This window comes from Athene cunicularia (assembly GCF_003259725.1).
Source record: "Athene cunicularia isolate RWA chromosome 1 unlocalized genomic scaffold, athCun1 chr1_part1, whole genome shotgun sequence".
NCBI classification, from domain to species: domain Eukaryota; kingdom Metazoa; phylum Chordata; class Aves; order Strigiformes; family Strigidae; genus Athene; species Athene cunicularia.
In genome coordinates, this window is record NW_020799091.1 from 23,332,329 (window position 1) to 23,357,611 (window position 25,283).

At 41.3% G+C, this 25,283-nt stretch overlaps 1 protein-coding gene across 4 annotated transcripts in view; it reads right to left on the bottom strand.

Moving 5' to 3' along the window:
- STARD13 (StAR related lipid transfer domain containing 13) overlaps nt 1-25,283 on the bottom strand; it is a 312,386-nt gene that overhangs the window by 66,906 nt on the left and 220,197 nt on the right. The window contains exon 1 of one of the 4 annotated variants that reach the window (XM_026843984.1): nt 631-659. The exons of the other annotated variants lie outside the window; for them this stretch is intronic. The gene's annotated coding sequence lies outside the window, so the exon portion shown is untranslated. Of the gene's footprint in view, nt 1-630; nt 660-25,283 lie in introns of those variants that run through there. 4 annotated transcript variants of the gene reach the window in all.

The window sequence follows — 25,283 nt, forward strand, 5'->3', positions numbered from 1 at the left end:
TTACAATTTTAACATATTTTAAAGCAAGTCCTTAATAATCTGTTAACATAAAATGCACTTTGGAAAGAACCATGGGGCTTTTTCATTATTAAGAAATGTGCAACCAAATTCTATCCTTAATTAAATCAGGAGTAATTTTATTAACTGCATTAGACTTAAACCTGACTTACATCAGTGTAAGTGAGGGTAGGATTTAGCCCCGGGGTGTTTATACACTGTAGTTCCAGTTAGTTTAGATCTATTTGGGTGGGAACTCCTTTCCCCTTTCCAGAAAAAATATTCTTGCCTACCCTTTTTCACCTCACAACTGGGGCCAAAGCAGTCTTTTCTTCTAAGATATTTTTCAGAAAGGTTATGAACAAATCTTATCCTCAACAGGAGATGACCTTATTAAACAAAACCACCCTCTGAAGTGATGTGGACACCAGCAGTTTTAAAGTTTGTTTACAAGTTTTTAAACAAGCCACCTCAAACAGATAAGATTATTTACTTCTTAAAAATAAATAAAAAACTTTAAGTAAAAAGCTGTTTTATAAAGGAGCTACTTATGTCTGTTTTCAAAGCTGAAAAGCCCTTCCAAACAGTCCTAGCTGCTGTATTAAACATCCCTGCTCCAGTACAGAAACTTACTGTCCACAGATGTCTTTGGGCTTCGCTGTACCTTTGAATCAAAATCACTCTCTTCTGTACTTCATTTTCTGCTCTCTTGAAATCGGATTCCTAGTTCCTGACAGATGGCTCCTCTGTCACCGAGTGCTGCTTCCGCCTCCTTATCGCTGCCAGCTAATACTTCCACGATGCTTAGCTGTTGTCTGCGGAGCTGTGCTCTGCATCATTTCTACTCTGATCAATGCTCTGCTTGGTTTTAGGTTGGTTTCTAGTCCCGCCTCCTGCTCTTGAAGAAACGAAAACTCACAGCTGGATTTTCTATAAATCATCCGTTTTAACAGTGGCTGAAAAAGTATGGCAAATACTACAGCTCAGACCTGCTGCTCTATTTGAAACTTCAAAAACAATTCCTCATCTTAATGATGCACACATGAAAGTTAATCATGTACTAAAATCACTAATACTGAAAAATAGTGGCCAGATAATTGTGACCTTCAGGGCTTAGAAGTTGATTAATGTAATACAAAACTCCTCTCTGTTCCAGAGGGGGAATGGATCTCTCCCCACAGGTCTTTAGCAAGTAACTGCTGCTCTCCTTAGACTGTACAAGGGATTTAAGCAACTATGACAAATGGACTGGACCATTTCCTTATCTCCAGGTACCTAAAATCTTGAATTAAATGGACTGGATTCTCCACAAGACACATTGACTCTCTAGCAAATGCCAGCATTTCTTGATTTTTCAAACAAATACCATGGTATTGCTAATTATAGTGGTCTTGACTTTCATCTGGAATAAATTAGTGCTGTTGCTGCCAAAGACTGGCCTGGAAAATCCATGTAAAACTGCAGGATCCTTGCAAGAAAATGAGGCTCTGTGTTAGGTGGAGCTTTGTTGCTAGGAAGGTCTGTTGGTGAATGCTTGAATCCAAAAGATTAAAAACATGATTTCACATTATGGTCTCTGACTTAGCATGGTAAACAGCCTTCAAAACCACAATCTAGTAACAGTGCCTTTGTCCCTGCTTGCCATCAATGGCAGACTCTTTTATCTTTCTTTTTTTTCAAAGTTATCCACCAAAATAAAACAGAATGAAACCAAGTGCTTTTTCGAAGGTAGAACATAATTTCATCTTTAAGACAAAAGAACAGAAGAGCATGGGTTTTCCCTGATTATGGACTTCTTGTAATTTAACTGAAGAGAAATATTTAGACAACACCCAATGGGATATCTAATTGTCAGGAACTATTATATTTAAAGAAAGTGCTAGAGATTTTCAGAGTTGTTTTCCTATATGTGTTGACAACCCATTCCCATCATTTACACTCTGTATGACATATAAATACAATCACTGCTATAATTTGTAAATTGTTAATACTGGGACCGTAGGGATGGCTATGCCTTCAGTTCTACATAAAAAAGACAGCTTTTACATCAACATCTGCCTGAACTTTCATTACTTTCCCATCCACTATTTGTAGTACTCCTCCTTCTCCTTGGCCTATTTTTTTTTCTCATTGCTCCCCTGTCTGATTTGATCCGGGAAGCTGCACAAAGTGCCTGGTCTTGGCTCCTGTGATACTCATAAACCATGAAACAAATAAACACAGGGAAGGAAAGGACAAAACCAAAAGCAGGGGGATATTTGGGATATCTCCAGCTGTGCATGTAATCAGGCTATGGCACCATCTGAACCAAGACATGGTTTCTCTCCTATTCTTTCTCTCCTCTCCCTTACTGTTTTTTTTTTGAAAATGAAAGGTCTTCAGGTCAGGACCATGACTTCTCATAAATGTGTCCAGCACTCAGGGCAATAGAACTTGCAATAGGACAAGTGGTTCATTAGATGCTACTGTCCCAAATCCGGAACTACTCATTAGACCTGACAAATAGGTAGAACAAGAGTAAAAGTTTCTCAGTACTGTTACATATTTACTCTTATTTGAGGGTAAATTTTCCATATCTCAGCTTATCTAAGTGTAAAATAAATTCTGTAAGAATACTCAGTTCAAAGAGATCCTATGAAGTATTACTAATTGGAATTTGAAATCTCTGAAGGAAAACCACCATGCAGTATCTAATAACTGGAACTGCATGGACAGAGTCTCTAGTTGATTACCAGTGAAACTACAAATAAGATACTATGTTAACAGATACAGAAAAAGAACTTTAATAAGAAAGGCATGTACCAATAACTGAAGTATTTAATGACTTTGTCAGCATGCATTTGTCAAACTTTGTTGGGTTTTGTGTACAACCACAGAAACACCTCCAAAAGGATCAAAAGAATGTTATTTCTCATATCAGAAAAATAATTTTACTCGGAGAATAAGAAAATGAAACCACTTCTCACAGAGAAAAATGAACTTGTAAGATGATGCAGCTCTGAAACAAATTACATATATTCTACTAATCAATAAAATACAGTTGCCAAGGCAACACTGACATCAGAAAGTGAAATACAGAGGTCCGTCTTACATAAACACATACACATACCAATATGTTATGTGAACTTTTGCAATCTAGCAGTGACTTCAAGGAAAAATATGTTTTTACAAAAGAACACATATTTTCCCAGGCTTGATAGATTCTTGTGTAAGAGCTTTTATGAGATTTTAGACAAGTTGTATTTTGTCTAGTAGTCTTTGTTCTTGTTCTTTGCTTACTGGAAACAAAGAAATGTTGGGAAAAAATGTCTTTCAATGAAAATTAATTCTTGCTATTAAAGTGACTTAAAGCAGTGACAATTGGATGGGGGAAGAAACTCTGCCAAAGCATTTGAATATTGATCCTGAACATAGTTAGAACTAAAAAGTTTGAATTTTTAGATCCTATTTGTATTATATTATGCAGATCTCAAGGGACAAATTCTGAGTACCAGGATTGTAAATGAGAAAGGATTTTTTTGCATAGTACTCACAATTCTCATTATATGCATCTTTAACCTGAAGACTCGGTTCTGCTGCCTTATTCAATACCTATCACAACCCCACTGAGCTGAGTGGAATGAATCACAGAGTGGGATGCTATTGAGCATGACTATGGGTGATACCGACCAGCCCCTTCTAATTTCTGTTTTTGTATTTAATTTGAACAGTTCATTAAATTATGTCCTAGCTCACTGCCAGAACCGCTTAGCACAAATGTAGGTTGCTGCTACAGGCTGATTTTTTTTCTGAAGCTAAATAAAACCAAGGTTTCCCAGAGATGTGCACAACTCCTTGCCCCTTTTTGCAAAAACCGTGGACAATACCTGCTGGTCATAGGATACCATCTCATGGCTCTGTAAATTACTGCTCATGTTTCACCCATCTGTGTGCTCAGCCACCTGGAGCTGGCAGATATTTTCCTAACTTGGATGCCATAGCAACCAGGGCTGAGGAATTAAGGCAGAACTATAGTGGTCTATTGAATTCACTCTGGAAGCTCGGGTAGGCAATATAAATGTAATATAAATAAATAATATTAAGCATGAGGGTGTTCCACTGCTGCCTTAAAGATCTGCCAGCATGCTCATTATCAATACTAGTTTTTCAAGACTCATTTTCTGAAAGATGATTTTCATATAATTTTTTTAAATTAACTGGTTTAGTTCATTCATCACCTAAGTTCACTGAGATCTGGATCAGCCTTCTAATTTTCAGTTTAGTTAAAAAGTGAAGTTAATTCATTATGCAGCTGTCTGAAATGTTCTTGTAATGACAAACTTGTGGTGTTTTTACAAAGAGCTGAGAATATGTGATGGTATTTTCAGGTATGTATAAGCAATTACAGTCCAAACAAAATAGTGTCTTCATTCCTCATTGGGTTAAGTAATGAAAAGACTGACTGTTATGTGTGATTACCTCTTCTATTAATTTGGATGCATAAATTAGATATGTTCTTACAGGCCTCTGGACATTTAATGTACTATATGAGTGCTAAGTATTAACATACATCTACATTTTGAATACAGTGGCTCAGAAGCACAAGAGGGGTACACATCACTGCAGCTGTATCTACCACATTCGTTCCTGGTCATCTGTGTGCATATTCCTGCAAACCAAATAAATACAACAGAGCTGCCCAAGTAGGTCATTAGCCAGTGGTGGAGGGATGTGACAAATTAACATCTCCTAAACAAACAATTTACCAAATCCTTCTTCTCTGACAAGCGAGGGCCCATGCCCTGCTCTAGGTGTGCCAGTTCGGACACACAGACTGAGGAGAGACACAGAGGGAAGGAGTAATACCTTGTTGTTATACTTTGCTGAGTTGAAAAGAAGATGCAGAGGTGCTTTTTGGAATTGGGGTTTATGGTGCAGGTATGGGGGCCCCAGGGACACAGGCAGCAGAGAGTAGGTGCAAGCTCCAAGTATTTTGCCAAAACTAAGCCAGGTGGGACCATACTGTGACTTTTCAACTGTACATCAGTGTTCATGGCTGGCAAACAACTGCCGTTTGCAGTTTTCATCCCTGTTCAAAGCCTGTGTAAGAAGTGCAAAAGCAAATAGTATTCCTATTTCCCCCAGTCACCCCCAAATGGAAGGCTGATTTCACACAGAATAGGTAAGTCCAGCCTTTGCTCCTCCCAGCAACAGTCCATGAAGATGCTCCAGCCACCAACTCCTTCTGCAGGACCACGGTTTCCCACTCATCTTCTGCCCAAATTGTTGGCTGTGTTGGCAAATTTCAAGGACTGAGACAGCCCTAACCAGTGACTTCACAAGACCTTCCATTTAATTTGCAATTCAGTAATTCGATTCCACCTTTAAAAGACAGCTACCACTGTTTTTACCCTTAGATAGAAGACCATCTCCACAAAAGTCCCCTCAATCAATCCTTTCCTTTTTATAACATCCACAGATTTAACAGAAGCTTTTCTGCTACACAGGATGATTATGTTTTACTGAGTCTACTTGCCTTCAAAAGCATCAATAAATCAACAAACCAAAGGTAATTAAGGAACAGAAAAATGCTAAGAGCTTGATTTAAATATGAAAACTCCAGAACATTCAGGACTTAACCTCAGCCCATCCTGTCTGTCCCTCTGTGAAAAAAATGTTCTTCAAACAGCGAGTGAGATTAGCTCGTCTGGATGTGTTCAGTGGATGGAAACTGCATTTAATGTAGCTCCCCTGGATTTTATCTGCTTAAATCAGAACCCTATTATTATTTTAACTTTACAATCACTTAATTAAAGCAATGTCCTAGCCAAAAAAAATTGCCTGGGTGGCCTGAATATTATACCCCCATATTTTTTACGAGGTGACCTTTCTGCCGAGTTCAAGAAACCATGCTTGTTCACTAGATTTGAGTGGGAGTTTTGCTTATGAGCATTATGAATATGTTACAAGCAAAGCCTACTTGATTTATGCATAATTTTTCACTGAAGGTATAAAACAAGTAGCCATCAACTTAATGCCACTTAATGCTGAAGGCTTTAACGGGTCAAATAAAGTCATCCTTTTTATGGGACAGCAAAAATTCATGATTCTAGATTAGGGTTATAAATGAATAAGTAAATCACTTATGCATTGCATTCAGTTGGCCCCTACTTTGAACACATTTATTACATAACAGTTTTGCTATTGCTGTATGTACTGTGCAGATATTCAGTGGGAAGTTTTATAATGTTCCATGGCCTGCAGAGCTCCCTTCTCTTTTTTAAATCTAATTTTCTGTTTTTAACAATAGCTGATAAGAAAACAAGAGTCAGCTATAGCTCTACCACCCAGCCTATGCTTGTCATGTACTATATTGCAAAATACAAAAAGACAAAATATATTAAAAAATGTGAAAATGCGCAATGTGTATAAAATATGTTCTGAGATGCTTTACCTGTAAGAAGTAGCACACTCAGGAAAGCACCTTTGTGGTTGTGATAGTTTTAAGCCCTGCCGGGACCAGAGACCACGTTGCTGTTGTCCCTCCCCCACCCTCGGACACAAGTAGGGCACAAACCCGGGGTTAAAATAAGAAGAAATTTAACACAACAGTATAATAAGCAATCTGAACAACAACAATAGCAATAATAACAACAACAAACAGTAATAACAGTAAACAGGACGAAAGATATACAGAGAAATACTGCAGTGGTTACAGACAGCCCCGTGCTCCCCACAACCAAAGCCACAAAGGAAAAAGTTCCCGCGCTGCCGCACCTGGACCTGACATCAGCATGGTATGAATAACCGGGCTGGAGATCCCTTCCCCCTTCTGGGGAAACTTAACCCTATCCTAGCTGAACCAGGACAGTAATGCCCACATGAAGGATGTTTCCAGGTAATGAAGAGACTTAAAAGCTGACTAATAAATATCTAGGGACTGTGTACACAGTAGCCGAAATGGCTGGAGCCTGAGCACACTACCCTACAAATCCATACAGAGGAGGAAAGGTCAAGGGCTTGCATTCTCCAGATATGCTCTAAATTACCAAAAGAATGCAGTCCCATTGGATGAAAACCCAAGTTTTCATCAGCTTTTCCCCCCATTTCCCAAATGCAAGATTAAAGGAAGACACCAGACTTATACTGCATCTGTTTATCAGCATTATCGCATTAAGAATCCTCTCAGTGAGGAAGACCGTTCCCCTCAAGGACCCCATGATAAAGGCAGATCTTCAAAAAAGTCACCAGGCACTACTAGATTTGCTCTGTGTTGTAGGGCGGCTCAGTGGCATACCCAAGGAAAAGAACCAGTACCTTCACCTGGAACCCATGGCACTACCCACTGCCCTCCTCTATTACATCTACAAAAAAGCAGGAAAGGCTCAAACTCAGTTAATCAAGAGCAAAGCCAGCTACCCCTCTGGGAAGGTCCCAACAAGAAACCGTTCTGTGGGAGGATAATCAAAACATGCAGTTGCTAAGAAAATTAAGAAAGTAGAAAAGGTTACAATTAATCTAAAATCCCATAAACTTACAAATCAGAGGCCAACACATGAGTAACAAAGAGATGCCTGATAGCCATAAGCATATCCTCAACAAACAGATACAGAAAATGAGTGCACATCAAGACATCATGATGAGCAGTGATGCCAAAGAATTCGAGTGGAATGAACAACGCCACAGGACAGTAGTGCAGAATGCTGCTCAGATGTGAAGTAATACAGGGTTTATTCTTGGGATACTGTTTAAGCGTAGTGCTTAGTAGCTCCTACCAATCTGATAAAAATACTCGATAAAGATGTAAAAGCTTCTTCAGTGGTTTGGAAAGTAGATCTTTCTTTCTTTCCCACTCTGTCAATGAAGAATGTCTTGACTGTACTAAGTACTTATGTGTGGGAAACTGGACATGATAGGAGAGACACAGTACATTTCTTTTTCTCCAGGTTTGTTACATGACCCTGCATTGGACTTGGCATTTTAACCACTGTAACCTGTGAAGAGACTGAGGGTACAAAATGAAGTAGTACTGAGAACTGAAAAATCCATTTTCCCCCCATTTTTGTTAAACTTCAACCCAGTAGCAGTGTACTGATTGGGAAATGAATCCCCCTCTCTAGTTTCATCACATGAAAATGTTGGCACTGATTCCCTGCAACATGAATGAAAATGTCTGTAGATATGTCTGGTATATAACAAGCAACTGTCATGCTGTGACATGAGACTAATTGATTTGAAGGCAAACACCTTGACAGACAGGCAAGCAGAGTACACACAAAAATAACAGTAAGGTAAAGAAAAGACACTCATGTACAGCATATCCCTCTTGTCTCTACTGTGCTTGACAAGCTCCTTATTCCTTACAAATAAACACCAGGAATTGTGGCTATTTTAGAAACAAACGTCAGAAGAAAACTGTATCATCATCCCAGTGTAAAGACCTCATGTGACAAAGTGGGATGAGCTATTTCAGCAAGCCCTGCACATTGAAAACAGACTTTTCCCCCCAGACCTTTCACAAATTCCTTCCTCCCTCTTCAATAACAGCACCCACCATCAGCCAAGCTACCAGCAGGCTACAGAGACCTGTACCCATTTCTGTCCATTCCCCTTCAGATCTCTGCAAATCATAATTTCCAAAATGTGCCTGACTCTAGTGGAAGCAGAACCCACAGCTTTCAGTTCACAGAGACACAGAAAGAGGAAGCAAACCTCTGGCTGTGTGTAAGTAGCAAAAGCAGCGGCGGGATGTACTGTGCTGCCCAGCACGGTCTGGTTCCCTCAAAAGGTGCCAACAACCCTAACCAGAACAGGATGTCGGGATAATGTAAAAAAATCCACTTTTTTTTCCACAGTTGTCCCCACCATCAGTCACCATGCCCCCTCCCCCTAAGTAAATTAAATCAATCAGCAGGGATTTCTGTAAAATACATAAAACAGTCATCTTCCAGACTCTACCAGAAGATAAATGGTTCCAGACATTGGACTGCAGCCATTTTCCCACACATGCTACAGTGTTTTGTCATCCATATTGGGCCATAATAGTGAGTGGGGTTTGTGTTTTGTTTTGGTTTGGGTTTTTTTTCTCAGTCAGCAGCCAATGCTTCTGCTTCTAACTCATACATTAAAACCACTGCAATGAGTAATTTTTCTGCACAATTTGTAATAGAACAGCTTCATTCCCAATAATACAGTCTGGCCTCTTTACAGAACTTTGACACTTCTCTGCTACAGCTAATATCGCCTTATCACTCCCAGCTGGATCTTCACAAACCTTTTTGGGATTAAAGTGTATCACCCCAAATACGAACCACTGAACTGAAATGAGCATGAAACTATGAGCAGTATAAGACTTATCTGAGAACCTGCTAACAAGAAATAATGGGATTGCTTACAATATCTCACTCTGGCTTTTGTACTAGTTTCAAAGAAGGATACAAATACATGACAAAAGACGCATCACAATGTGAGTTTACAATTTTAACATATTTTAAAGCAAGTCCTTAATAATCTGTTAACATAAAATGCACTTTGGAAAGAACCATGGGGCTTTTTCATTATTAAGAAATGTGCAACCAAATTCTATCCTTAATTAAATCAGGAGTAATTTTATTAACTGCATTAGACTTAAACCTGACTTACATCAGTGTAAGTGAGGGTAGGATTTAGCCCCGGGGTGTTTATACACTGTAGTTCCAGTTAGTTTAGATCTATTTGGGTGGGAACTCCTTTCCCCTTTCCAGAAAAAATATTCTTGCCTACCCTTTTTCACCTCACAACTGGGGCCAAAGCAGTCTTTTCTTCTAAGATATTTTTCAGAAAGGTTATGAACAAATCTTATCCTCAACAGGAGATGACCTTATTAAACAAAACCACCCTCTGAAGTGATGTGGACACCAGCAGTTTTAAAGTTTGTTTACAAGTTTTTAAACAAGCCACCTCAAACAGATAAGATTATTTACTTCTTAAAAATAAATAAAAAACTTTAAGTAAAAAGCTGTTTTATAAAGGAGCTACTTATGTCTGTTTTCAAAGCTGAAAAGCCCTTCCAAACAGTCCTAGCTGCTGTATTAAACATCCCTGCTCCAGTACAGAAACTTACTGTCCACAGATGTCTTTGGGCTTCGCTGTACCTTTGAATCAAAATCACTCTCTTCTGTACTTCATTTTCTGCTCTCTTGAAATCGGATTCCTAGTTCCTGACAGATGGCTCCTCTGTCACCGAGTGCTGCTTCCGCCTCCTTATCGCTGCCAGCTAATACTTCCACGATGCTTAGCTGTTGTCTGCGGAGCTGTGCTCTGCATCATTTCTACTCTGATCAATGCTCTGCTTGGTTTTAGGTTGGTTTCTAGTCCCGCCTCCTGCTCTTGAAGAAACGAAAACTCACAGCTGGATTTTCTATAAATCATCCGTTTTAACAGTGGCTGAAAAAGTATGGCAAATACTACAGCTCAGACCTGCTGCTCTATTTGAAACTTCAAAAACAATTCCTCATCTTAATGATGCACACATGAAAGTTAATCATGTACTAAAATCACTAATACTGAAAAATAGTGGCCAGATAATTGTGACCTTCAGGGCTTAGAAGTTGATTAATGTAATACAAAACTCCTCTCTGTTCCAGAGGGGGAATACGGTAAAACATACTGCCTCAGTGAACTGCTTTATATAGTGCTTTGCTTTGAACAGGAGCTTGTCATTCTTACAAAGAAAAATTTACATTTGCAATACAGAGCTTTTTCACAGACTAACCCAGTGTACATACTGTTTAGGCTAGCAGCCCTAAGCTTGAAAGAGCCTTTACCATCATAGCAGCTCTTTTGAAGTGTGGGCAGGAAATACTTTTATTTTCTGAACAGCACTAAGTGCACTATAGAGCGCCGAACTCATTATCATGTTTAGCAAAGCGTAGAGTATAAAAGCAAGGTGGTACTATAAAACCAGTGCTACGAACTTTGTTCCCATGAACAGAGCAAAACAGAGCTGAGTTTCTGCAGACTTTAAATTGTTTTAATCCTCCACCCTCCAGATCTTCTTAAGAAATTGTGCTGTGGAAATTAAAAATGACTGTGAAGATCTGAATACAATCTAAATGGGCTGCAAAATCCTGGGGTTACTGGGTTTTTCTATGGTGAGAGCCAAGTGTTGGCAGGGCTAAAACTGGCTCCTTCCTTGCAATGCAAACGGTTGATCGTATCCTGGTGGCTCACAGACTGCTGCCATGCTGAAGAGCAGCTGAGCTCCTGCCGTAGGCTAGATGAAGGACCCCTCGCGTTTCAGCTCCACTAGCAGCTCAGGGAAGGGTACCAAGAGTGGTGTGTGCTGGGAGCAGCTTTTCCCCAGGTGCCACTCAACACCCAGCAAGCAGGGACCCTGGGGACTTCCCTGGAGAGCTGCTGGAGCTGGACTACTGCGTCACCAGTCTTCTATGAATGGATCTCATCCTTTTTTGAAGTCTCTTTCACCCAACCCTAATGTGTTCCAAAAACATATTGGAAAAACACTAAAAAAAGCACTTCTGTCTACTTACGCTGACTCTCTAATCACTTCATTACATGCCCCACAGTTATCCCAAGTTCAGTTTTTCCACACAATAGATGACTTCACAGGCTTCTGTCAGATCCCATTTAGTCTCTTTTTTCTCTAAACTGAAGAATCTCACCTGTTTGATGCTGAGACTGGTCAGCCTTGCTGCCCATCCCTGTATGTACTACATCTCCCATAAGCAATACAGTTAGTCCTTTAGTTCATACAGTAGAAGCTGATGTGACAACCCCTGACCTCATCTTGCTCCCAATCTGTGACTGCTATTTGTAGAAATGGGAACATTCTGATTTCTTTGCTTACAGTTCTGCAAACAGTAACTGAGGACAGTCATCTTGTGATCCAACAGCTCTCCACAACCACCACATGAGTGAATTGCACACAAGAATTTGAGAACAACTACACCAGACTAATTTCCAAATGGTTACTAGCCAGGCAGCCTAGGAGAAAGCAGTATGGATTAAGTAGCCAGGAATGCTCTGAACTGAGGCAGCTACTACTCTCTTAATCAGCAGCCATAAGACACAAGTCCTGGGCCCCTGTCCAAGCAACTGTGACTCAGATTTGAAGTGCTGAAACGACAGTGCTCTCCTGTGGATGCACTGTTTGATCAGTGCCAGTAACTTGATGATGAAGAGTGAAACAAGCAGGGGAGAAGCACCAGCCCTGTGCCTGATCCAAATATGTAATGGCAAATACAATAAATCTGCTTTCCAGGTGCTGCTGTACATTCAGTACTTATCAGTTGTCAAAAAACACATGATTGATTAAAATTACCTGCTTGACCTTTAAAATGTACTTGAAAATCCATAAATGAGACCAATCAGTAGTACATATCCATTTGAATAATAACAGAATTTCAACTCTCTAGCAAAGGCTGTAAGAGCAGATTAAAGGTTTGATACCACAATGTGATATGCACTATTATATGAACCCAGGATGGGATTCTTGCAAGGACTTTTGCAGACCATTTTGTCTACTGGCTGGAGTAATGTTTATGGCACATAAGGCAAAATTTACTCTTTCTCTGCGCTGAGACTGTTAACCATCACCTGAATAGCAAGGAAAAAAGCCTGCTGCAGGTGAAAATAAATATATTTACTCTACATCATCCTCCATGTGCTTTGGTTCCAGAGAGTACACTGTGCTCCTTGGGGATGAATGGGAAGATCTGCTCCCACCACTATTGAGTGTTCACCTCACAGGCTCAAACTAGAGTAAATCCACAATAAAACAGCAAAATGTGGTACCACAGATGTTTGTTTATCAGGACTGTTTCTCTCTGCAAATCTTCTCCTATTGGGCCACACTATTTGCTAATTGCAAACACAGCCCTACAGTAGTCCAGTATGGCTGAACACAAGATGGCCATGGAATGAACTCAGGTCCAGATCATCTGCACTGCTGGTTCTCTCTCTGGCTCTGTTTTGGACAACTCCTATCGACCTCCTAAGCAGTGTGATCATGAGTCAATCTATGCTCCCTGGCTGTGGGATCCCTGACCCTTCCTTGTTCGGCAGTATAGATGTCACCCCAGGGCTGAAGGACAGTGGTTCCTCCTATCACTTTTGTGCAGATTCCCCCTCACTTCCCCCTCACCTGGAGACAGTTGTGAGATCTGCTGAGATTGGACACCATTCAAAAATCAGACTTCACAAACTGTGGCTCCTCAGGTCAGATTGCTAATTAGTCCCAGTATCATTTAGAAAGAGGCTAGAAAATGTCATATGAAGTGAAAGACTTGAAGACCTACTGATTTATTCAAGTGGTAGGATGACTCCTTACGCAGAAGTTCAACAGGCAAGAACGCTCTGCTGGGGAAGAGCTTAGGGCGCCACACAGATCTTCATGTGGGCCTTCTGACCTGTAGCCTCGCCCTCTGCTGACACTTGGGGAATCACCAGAAGAAACATGAGCAAACATTTTGGTGGGTGAACTTTTGTCAGAGGAAGATCTTTCACCTTGATTTAAAGAGCTACTTTGCAATGAGCTAGGACTCCATCCAAGGACCTTCAGCTCTCACAGACCCTGTGATGAAGGTATGGCAGAGGGAGCAAATGCAGAGCTCCATATGAAAGCTCTGGTGAAAGCCTGCCTGGCCTTGTCCTTAAAAAAGCTGGATGATAAAATCACAGGGCCCTGGGATAATTCAGGTTGGAAAGGACCTCAGGTGGTCTCAAGTCCAACAGTCCCTTTGTTTTTCTGATCCTGCTGAAACACTAAGTTCACAAATAGTTTCAGCTCCCCACAACCACAGTGGAGGGGAAGGAGGAAGAATAAATTACTTGCCATTTTTCCCTAATGACTTGTAGACAGGAAAGCTTGGCCTTCTCTGTGCAGTGAGGATATATATGCCTGCTTGGTCCTGGACAATTTTGGGGAGCTGAATTAATGTAATATGTTTAGCCTTCTACCATGAGGCTGTTGGGGGGAAAGATTTTGTATTTTAAAAGCACTCTGAATGCAGTGTATTTGCTTATAATATGGTAAAAAGAATTATTAAAAACCTAGTATTTTGCATCTTAAAACTCTAAGATACTAAGAATACATTATTTCTTCTTACTGTCAGATTTTGATTTGCTAAGACGGCATGCATGAGCCATTAGATAGATTTGGAAATGCCTTGAGCCCCTTGAGAAGAAACAACAGATATGAAGACACTGCTGGAAAGATGAATAAGATGAAGATGCTCGTCTATGAAAATGTGCACTTGCGTCTGTTTACGTCTCCCCACCACTGCTCTGCAGACTTCCTTCTCTGATGGTTGGGACCTCTGTTTTCAGTTGAAACTTCTTCACAGTTGGGCTACATGGTCTTCCAACTGTTTTTTCCCCTCATTTGTGTTTACCCTCCAGTTGCAGGTGAGGGTAGCCTTGTCCTGGAGACTAAAACACATCCCTGTTTCAGTCTCCTTTGATAAATAAACCATTTCCCCTCTAACAGCTTTTCTGGATCCACCGATGCAAGCTGAATGGGGCTGGATCATTCTGAGTGTGGCATTGCAGATAGGGCCCCACGGTGCCACGTACTCATGTGTCCTGTGGAAATACGTTGCTGGACAGAACTGACAGCTGGGCTGTCCTGCCAGGCCACATCTCAGGAGCACCTTGCAATAATTCTCCAGTCTGCAAACACGTTCAAGCCTTTGATCTCCTCCGTCACTCCCAACTGCCAGCCTCCTAGATGATCCCAGTATTTCCTGCTGCTACCCCCCTAGTCATGCTGCCACACCACCAATAACCCCCATACAACCACAAACAGAGCTGCCTGCAGAGGGAGGGCACACAGAGCCAGTGCCCCACTGCTTGTCGCTTCCCTTTCATCCTGTTTTATTACTGCATGTCTTGTGCTAACCCTGGCAGATTCTGGAGGACAACTCAAAGCAAAGATTTGATTTTGTGCTACCAGGACCAGACGAACCCTTTCTTCAGGCTTCCTCTACAAACACACTCATATTTTTTCCTAAAGGTTATGAAATTTTGAAAAGTTACAGACAAGGAACATAAAGTGCTGCACAACACAGATATGCCTTCAGCAAAAAAGACAAGGGGAAAGGAAAAATAGTATCAGGGTTATTACTATTTGAAACTCTGCACCAAAATGGGCATTTCAAGGCAAAATCAAAAGAAAAACGTGATTTGAAAACTTCCCATATAAAGCAGAAAATTGTAATGATAATGTGTTGAGTGGGGATTTTTTTTCTGGGGCAGTTTCCATGCAGCAGATGCTCTTACCTAAGACTGCCATTTCCCAAAGCGTTCCTGGACTATTTGTCACTGATTTACTACTGTGGTGGTTATGTAAAGTAGGACAGTTGTACTATCTCTACCTGATGAAAAAGCCATACACTTTTGCATTTTAACATAAAATACATTCTTTGAAGGATCAAAATATGAATTGCCTAACTTCTTTTTCAGGAAAACCTCTCTCATGTATACTTGGTACTCATTTAGCTTTTCAGAGTCTTTCTCCTGCTGGAAAATCTCTGAAGTTTACATGGCATATCTCTGTGTCACATGTGTTCCCTTTAATAGCCAATATAAATGTTTTTCAACTCTAAACTCCACAGCTTGAGTCTCGCTTATGAAAATTAAGCAGTGCCTCTCTGCTTTACTCATCATGCAACCGAATGACTGCTGATCTACCCACTTACCTCTCTGAAAAGCAGGGGCTCCCAGCGCCCAGCCCAAAGCAGTTTGCTTTGGTTTGATCAAACTGGGTGATAAATCCCATCCTGATTCCCAAAACTCTTCAGCAAGCTCTGTACCCCAGTATTTTTCCCTTCTCAGGGACCAGTGCTGCCATGCCTAATTCAGTGGCATCTCCTTGCCTCTCCACTCCTGCAAGCTGGGACCTGGGAGAGTATGGCTGTATGCTCCCGCTAAGGTGCTCCTGTGGGACAAAGCGTCTCCAGGGGCCTGAAAATGGCACTTACTACACTTGAATGACAGGAGCTCTGCTTAACATTAGGTTCCGTTTGTGCATGGCAGAGGCATGGTATTTCATTAGTTTGTTCAAATGATTCAAAGAGCTCAGAAACAAAAATTCTTGGAATTGCTGCACGAATCAAACTTTTTAAAAAGTTTATATTAAAATATGAATCACTGACTTGCTTCAGGGGAGGAAAAAAATCTTGGTTTCAGCAAAAAGTTAATTGGGTGTCCTGAAAATCAGTAATTAAAAAACACGACTAACAGACAACAATCATCTGGAGTGCTAATTTCCTTCTGTACATGAAAGACTTAAAAAGGAGAGTGTATGAGACAAAAGTTCAGCATCAGCATTTGCCTCAAGACCCAGTGCACCCAGGGGCTGGCTCAGGATCCCTCCTGCAGGGAAACAAGAGCTAGAAAAGTTATTTTTGTTGCTGTGAAGAAAAGTTGTATTTCTGAAGCTTTATGCCTTCATTTAAATTACCCCAGTCACAAGCAAACCTGAAATGCCATGCCGAGGGACATCATCGGCATCTCCCCCCATGCACATGTCAGAGAGAAGTGCCACCACCCTAAGCAGAAAATGCAGCTGCGACTTGCAGTGCAACCATACAAGACTGGAAGCAAAGAATATGGTTTCCAAATTAAACAGCGGGAGTAATTTCTGCCGACAGGATGTAATTACTCCTCTTGTAAAAGAGCTGTGGAACACTTAATGGTTTCAAGCACTAATACCTATGGAAACAGAGCCTTCCCCAAATACCCAGCCAAGTGCTAGCTTACTGTTGGCTTGGGGAGCAGTAAATGGCTGAGAACATATCCTGTACTGCCTAAAACTTAAGAGACTCCTTCCAAATACTCCTCTAGCTTGACTGCTGAAGTTTCTGAAATCAGGTACGATCGCTGCCCAGGGTGAAATTTCTTCTATCTCTCACAGGAGCTGTAGTTGATGCACTGACTGTGCCACAGCCCTAAGCATAGATTTTCCACCATCATATCTCAGTGCCAGGTCTGTGACTATTTCAGGTAATTTATCTGACAAGATTACTGTATTACCAAACACCCTGTTTATGTGCAGGCAGAATCTGAGTAAAATATATCAAGGTAAATGCAGTAGGATACATGGCATCTCAAAGTTGACATGCTTCTGATAGTAATTTTCTTAAAGTCTGTCCAAAATGCATTTCCAGATCAGGAATAAGAAGCAGCATCTAGATGCAGAAATGCTTTATGTCCAGAACACTCCCAGCATCTGAAAGTCTCTTCACAGAAAGCACATTGTGTGAAGTATGCCAATATATATTCAATACCTTATGACAACTCAACTCTTACACCTATATGCAAAAATTCATAACCATACTTACGAAAACAGACAAGCAGAACTCTCCACAAAGCAATTCTCCCACTGCAAGACTTTTACTAGTTAAAGTAGTGTAGCCTAGAGCTTGGGAGCAAACAGCTGTCCCAGCACCTCCTCTTTCATTTCTACCAAAAATATTTTCACAGCACATCCATATATTTAAGACCTCTAGCCTTCTACAATGAAACCAAGTCCAAACAAGGCTAGAAGGCTTACCTCACCTCTTACAGAGTATCATGCATTTCCCAGAGATTTTAAGGTGGGATTCGTTAAAATAAAGAAAGATGCTGCTTATCACAGAAGATTGTCTCTAAGCAACAGAAAAAAAAGTTTTTTTCACAGCCCTGCCTCAAACATCAGTAGAAGAAAACGCTTACATGCTGACAACTCATCTGAGAAACTGCTCTGGAGCTTAACAGGCTGTAATCAAGACATCAGAGGTTTATTTTGAACAAGCACTTAGGGGAACAGGCATGAATTCTCGATGTTAGTGGTGCCAGTCAGTATGTGATTCCCCCATCCTCACATCAACTGAAGAGAAAGCAAAGGAGTCTGTTTGTGACTATTTCACAGCATAAAATTTCACTTTTAAACATATAAAGATTCTTTCTGAGCAAAATTCAGCATGCTTAAGGTATGAAACATTGTCTCACTGACCTTTCAGAAACCCAAAGAACTAAGCTTTGCTTTTTTTTGTAAGTTATGTTATTGATAAATTTGTTCTCTTTCATCACATACATACACAAAAATCTTAACTAATCATTTCTATCACCATGGTCCTTCAGACCTTTTAGCATGCTTTACAGAGGGAGAGGAAATGAAAGAAAAACCAAAACTGGCAGTACATTAGGCAGCTCTGGGCAAAGAAATTGATGGTTATCCCAAAGTAATTTCCTGCAAAGTGAGATTTGCTTTAAGGATCTTGATTACGTATGTCAGTGCTAGGTAGCTACCCGCACATGTGAGACAATCACTGACAGCTGATGCAGCCAAGATACAGGCCACTACTGGGTTTTAGAAATGAAGAGCCTGAGTACAAGGGAACAGAGAGGGATTTTTATGAGGAGTCTAAACTAGTGATATTTGATTTCATTTACATCATATTAGTACCTCCTAAGATGGTCCCAATTAGACATATTTTTGAACACCAAAAGCATATGATGCCACACCAGGCCTTGTCCTCCTCTTAACTCTCTTGGCAAGAGCAACAAAGACAAAAAGGCCATATTGTGGTTTTGTTTTCAAACATCATTTCTAGGAAAAATGAGAGGGAAAAAAAAAACCCTCTGCAAGATATTTTATAAAGCCTGAATGGTTCCATGTGAGTCATTTTCAGTCTTAATGGGCTTGGCATTTGTGGTACAAACTCAGAAAAGTCATTACCAGTAATTTTGTCATTTCGAGTGTTTGTAACACATGAGAAATAAGTTTTTAAAATGAGAAGTCAGATGCTAACCACTTGAGTGACACAGATTTATAAGCGATGAAGCAAGCAATGTACTGTGATGGTCTGCACAGTACCAGCAACCTGGAGAGGTGCCCCCCTCCCTTCCCAGGAGGAGTATCTGACAGTGCCATGGAAGAGACATGATGTTCTTTGAGTCTACACTAACCAAATTATCAAATAAAATCAAAGCTCAGGACTTCTATGAGCAGGTGAACAAATAAGGCTGATTCACAACAGATATCCAAGCAGTTTCTTCCATACATGTAATCTCTCTCTGATGCTGATATTTTGGTGTCTTGTACTGTGTGAAGCTGCACAGTAACAGCCTTTCTGTTGGAGAGTGTTAAAAGTTTCTCCTCGGCACAGGCACATCTATTGACACAAACCCTAGAGGAACCAACCAGTTGTGAAATTTCTATACCTCTGTTAAATTAACCTGAAATCTGTCTCCAGATTTACTGTGGGTGTGAAGTGGAGACAGCACACACAGAGGGAGTGTCTGCATAAGCCTTGTTTCCATAGGGAACTGGGGAAAACATCTACTAATTTTAAAAAAATATTTTTCCATGAACTTATGTACTGGCTGGGAATTCCTGCAGCTCTAGCTGTTGCCTGCTAGAGGCCATGAAGCCCTTATGCCTGCCCTGGTCCCAGCTATCTGAACCCAGTGAACAGAAGACGAAGTATGCAAACCAATAATGAGAATTTTTTTCTTCTGGCATTAAAATCTCATTTGTGGAGCAAGGCACCCCTGACAGGCTGGTGGGAGCAGCAGGACCAGCTGCGGGCAGCCAGCTCTGCTCACCTGCAGTGGGAAACCTGGGAGGAGGAGGTGGATGGGGAGAATGAGGAGAAGAATGATGATGAGGGATGTACAGTGCAGCTGGCTGGAGGGAAGCTACTACTCTGTGACAAGCCCAAAGCAAACAATGAGTAGTCAAACCTAATGTGACACTTTTTTAAAAACCAATTCTTCTTTTTGAACATCACTCATCGGAGCCTGGCAAGCTGTAGGAGTCACCTGAAAGGATGTCAAGCATGAGCAGGATATAACAAGTGGAGTTTGCTGTAGAACTAATGCAACAAATACACATGCACAGAAGAACCACAATGAAGGCTGCTGTGTGGGGAAGAAACTGAAAGATGTCTCTCTGTATGCTGAGAAACACATAGGGATAGTATAAGCAAAAGAGGCAATACTGGCAGAAACTCAGTTCCTCCAGTTTTAACTGAGTTGAAACTGGGGTTCACTGGGTTATTCAGAGATGGTATCACCGCTGTGTGAGACACACAGTGAAATCAGCCAAAATTTGGAGATGAGACGTGCACAAGGCTGTACTTTAAAGGAGGACATTAAACCCCAACTTCCCAGGAAGGAACATGGCCTTTACCGCGCCTAGGGCTGGAAATCAGATCTAGTGTCTTCTTGCAAACTTAATTTGTGACAGGTTATTTAAAAACCTGCAAAGGGTCAATGTAGATCTGATTATTCGTCACAGTTATTGATTGCCCTGCTTTCTGCAATGTTGAATTTCATCTGCCAGTGTACTGTTCATATACCTAGCTTAATTATGCTCTGTTATGGTGGGTTGACTCTGCTGCATGCCAGGTGGCTACCAAAGCTGCTCTATTGCTCCCCTCCTCAGCTGGGCAGGGGAGAGAAAATACAACAAAGGGCTCATGGGTTGAGATAAGGACAGGGAAATTACTCATCAATTACCACTTCGAGCAAAACAGACTCGACTTGAGGAAAAAAATTAATTTATTACCAAACAAATCATCAGAGTAGGATAATGAGAAATAAAAACTAAATCTTAAAAACACCTTCCCCCCACCCCTCCCTTCTTCCCAGGCTCAACTTTGCTCATGATTTCTCAACCTCCTCCCCTCCAGCAGTGCAGGGTGTTGGGGAATGGGGGTTGCAGTCAGTTCATCATGTGTTGTGTCTGCCATTCCTTCCTCCTCAGGAGGAGGACTCCTCACACTCTTCCCCTGCTCCAGTGAGATGTCCCTCCCACAGGAGACAGTCCTCCACGAACTTCAACATGAGTCCTTCCCATGGGCTACAGATCTTCACAAATTGCTCCAGTGTGGGTCCCTCCCATAGAGTGCAGGCCTTCAGGAAGAGACTGCTCCAGCGTGGATCCCCCACGGGGTCACAAGTTCCCTGTAAACCTGATCCAGTGTGGGTCCACAGGTCCTGTCAGGAGCCTGCTCCAGCATGGGGTCACCACAGCCTCCTTCAGGCACATCCATCTGCTCTGGTGTGGGGTCCTCCACAGGCTGCAGGGGAATCTCTGCTCTGGCACCTAGAGCACCTCCTACCCCTCCTTCTTCACTGACCTTGGTGTCTGCAGAGTTGTTGCTCTCACATATTCTCACTCCCATTTCCAGCTGCTGCTGCACAGTTGTTTGGGTTTTTTTTTCCTCTTCTTAAATATGTCATCACAGAGGTGCTACCAGTGTCATTGATGGGCCTGGCCTTGGCCAACGGTGGATCCATCCTGTAGCTGACTGGCACTGGCTCTATCAGATGTGGGGGGAAGCTTCCAGCAGCTTTTTACAGAAGCCACCCCTGTACCCCCCACTACCAAAACCTTGCCATGCAAACATGATACACCTGTTTAAGTTCCTTTATCTTCTGCCATCTGGATTAATCAAATACTTTTGTGTCTTCTGCAACCCCTGTCATGTTTTCCACACTTTTGCCACAAAGCATTAAACAGCATAACCATGTTACATGATTCCTAAAATGAAATTTCAAGGCAACCCAATAAAAAACAATGACCTTAGTGAAAATGTGTTTTTTCGTCTTCCTTGTGTGCCTTCAAGTACTTGGCAACATTTTGGTCATATATTCTATAAAGATTTGGGGACCGTGGGTTTAAGCCCCTTCTGGTTGGTAGGCAGATACCTCCAAGCATTAAGGTATTATGCAAAACGTGTCACTTTGTCCTTTGACAGCTGTTTTGCAAGAAACTAGAAATTGGGTAGTCTGTGCCCAAATATACAACTTTGGCAGTTCAGTGCAGAAGAGGATTTTAGCTTTTGCGTTTCACAAGAATACTTAGTGGTAGCCGTTGATAAGTACCTAGATCCAGGAGAGAGTGTTTTGGTGGATGCCCACTCACCTTGGTGGGCTGAGGCTGCCTGTCCTCCCCATGCAGGCCGTTGGGGACCCTCTGGCCATGGTGTGTGGCTTGGCCCCAGGCAGGGTGTGGGGATGCCAGTGCCACAGCTCACGCTGCAGCTGCAGCTCCTTAGCAGGAGTCCTGAACCAGTGAGCAGGAAAGCACTATGCAAAACAGTGCCTTGAGCTCTTCCTGGGACTGGTCCTTTATCAAAGGAGACTAAATAAACACAAGACAGATGTGACTGTGTTCTTGAAGAATAGATTCTTTTTCCTTTCCAGGACTGCTGATTTTGTAGCAAAAGAAAAATGTGTGAAGGGGCATGAGCATCCTTCCACATTAGGAAGGAGGCAAGGAGATACAGGGATGCCTGGAGATGAGAAGGCGCATCCCCACCTTACACTTCCAGCCCCCAGCTCCACTGGGTATCACTCAGCTCTGGCTGAATGCTCAGGGAGAAACCAGGTCCTTATCTCTAACATGTTCCAGTTAGTAGGCAGCCGTGAGAGCAACCCCAGGTGTTCACACACTCTAATCCCATTAGGGCTCTTTTAAAGCAAGGGTTTTTTTTTCTGGTGTCACAGAAGTTAAACTTAATGGGTTTGCAGTTATTAGGCAGTTAGAAAAGTTATTTGCACTTTGGGATTTGCTGCCAGAAGTGTAGCAAGAGACAAGCACCAAAGTCCTTGTGAATTCCACAGCTGCTGTGATTTTTCCATGGGAGGAAGGAACAGTTGCTTGAGGCATTTTAGAGACATGCAAGAACACAAGAACAGTTTATTAATACTGGAAGTGAATTTGCAATTACTGAGAGCAGATGGTCAGCTCGTACAGTGAATGAACCTTAAACTATCTAAATTTACAGGACTATGGCAAACATTGAAAGAGTACCAAATTCACAACAAGAAATCCTACATGCTCACAGTCAGAGGTCAGCTCAGATTTGGATCCTATGTACAGTGGCTTAAATCCAGATAAAGCTGTCAACATTAAACTGAGTCAGTGGATTTACCCCAGAGTAAATGCCCCTTCTTTTTACTTGCATACATAACTCTCAGAGCAGCCAAAGCTAAACTAAAATAATACAGTCTTTAATTAAATAACCATATCGGCATCATTAATAATGCCAGGAATTGAGCTAATCTTCCCTTGTACCACTTCAACACTGCTGTATCAGAGATGTGGTAGCAGCATTGAAAAGAATGGAAGCATAGAGCTGAAGTTACATGACCAATTTTTTCATTACTCTGTAGTCTGTTAACAAAAAATAGCCAACAAACGTATTTGTGATGCACTCCAGAGCTTTTGAATTCTTTCCATACACACACGCTGCTTGTATAGATTCTGTGAAAGAGCTTAATAGAGATGTGTACCTTGAAAGTACTCCTCAGTGCAGCTCATGGACAAATTAGAATTGTTACTGTTATAGGTATGTAATAGTATGTATGTGCAAAGGGAAGGGTTTCCTTAGCACCAGGTGCCTTTCAGCCTACATTTCAGCCTGCCAGCTCTTCAATTGCCTAAGCAAATAGGACCGTAATCACTGGAGGGAAGAAGGGAGGCTTTAAGCAAACAGATCTGTTGCATGGCTCTGTCTGGATGTGTCCAGGGAGTGAACACGCACTGCTTGACCAGCCCCCAGAGGGCCATGCAGTCATCCTCCAAAATCTTCTTCCCTGGGCCATCAAGTTTCAGCATCCCAGTTGAGTACCTCTGGACCGCAGTTGGTCAAGCATCATTAAGGTTAATTTGACCTGCCGTTTACAGGTCTTTGCGAATGGGTAAACAAGTGCTTGAATGTTATGTTGCAGCTGAAGGCAGCTTGCAGGGAGACCCAGCACGTGCCAGATTTGCCAGAGCCTTGAGTAAGAATATAACTGCATAATGGACTGCAGTAGGGCTCTGAAGACCAGCTGAAAGGTTGCAACAGCATGAATGTCAAAGACAAGACGTTATCTGATGAAAAAAAGGATGGCAACTGTATTTTCAGCAGGGGAAGGGATGTTGGTTTGGTGGCACCCCTGACCAGTGCAACTTGCTGACCAAGGAACAGTAATAACTTAAGTCCAGATCAACTCTTAACAAAGCACCTGAAGATTTCACCTGGTTTTCCCCCACATAGCTGAGAGTACATGAACCTTCACTTGCACGCAGGATAGAATTTAAATTTTCAGGGCTATGCTTATGACAGATAAGCTCAAGTTTACATTGCCCAACTTTATTCCCCTCTTAGGCCAGAATTCTACATAGCAAGCTAGTTTGTTTCCAGATCACTAGATAATTCAGCAATTTCACAGTCTGGCATAATGGCGTAATGTACAAAAATATGTTGATGCATGTGACAAGCTTATACTGCCAAAAGACTATTCCTATACCTGCAGCAAGGGAAAGTGTGAAGTGTTATAGACATTTTCAGAATACTTTCCTTTACACTTCCTTTTCTAACACTCAAACTGGAAATCACAGGATACTTGAAGTGTATCAATAGTGCCAGCAGTGTAGTGTCAGCTCTGACATTGTTAAGACATTGGTATGTTGACTCAATACCTCAGAACTGCTATAAAGTTTTCCAAACCCTTAAGAAAACAAAGTTTATACAAGAAGTTATTTTGACAGAATGTGATTTATATATGCATCTACTTAGTATGTTGAAATTCAGTATTAAAAAACCTGTTGTCTATAAAACAGTTCCAGCAATACCTTAATAAAGCTGGTTATTCTTGGAAACATTCTGCATTTCCCTGAAATTTATGTGATCCCACAAATATTTTAGTAGCCTATGCTATTGTATATGTCATGGCAATTCTACTTATCATTGTGCAGAAACCTCCCAACTTTCTAAAAACCTTTGGGTCCAACTCTGCAGCTGGTTTTGGCCATTAAAAACTAAATTTAAATCCTTTTTCTTCAGTCAATATTCATCTCAGTGTAGACTAAATATATGGTAGCATTTGAGTACTGTTGTGATCACACAATACTTGGATCTCTCTCCATTACCAAAGGAAGATCTGGAGCAGACGCTGGCTTACGTACCCAAGGATTCCAGATTTCCAGACATATTTCTAATTTTGTATAAATCTTTTTCTTTTTCTTTTTTTTTTTTCCCTTTCTAAATCTGACATTGCTCTTCATTAAGGGCTGAGATTTAGGAAAAAAAAGCAGAAAATCCCATGGGATTGAAACCAACAGATGTTGTCTGGTTTAAGTTTCTTTTATTCCAAAATGCTGAATTTAGTGCTTTTAAGATTCTTCCTGACTCTCTTTTTAGAGGCCTGTGATTTGCTCTTTAAATGGATTTTCAAGGGACTGACTCTGACTAGAATGTACGTGAAAAGACATTTTCAACTTAAAATGTACCATTTTTCAGGGAAGTTACTAGAAACTTACTAAA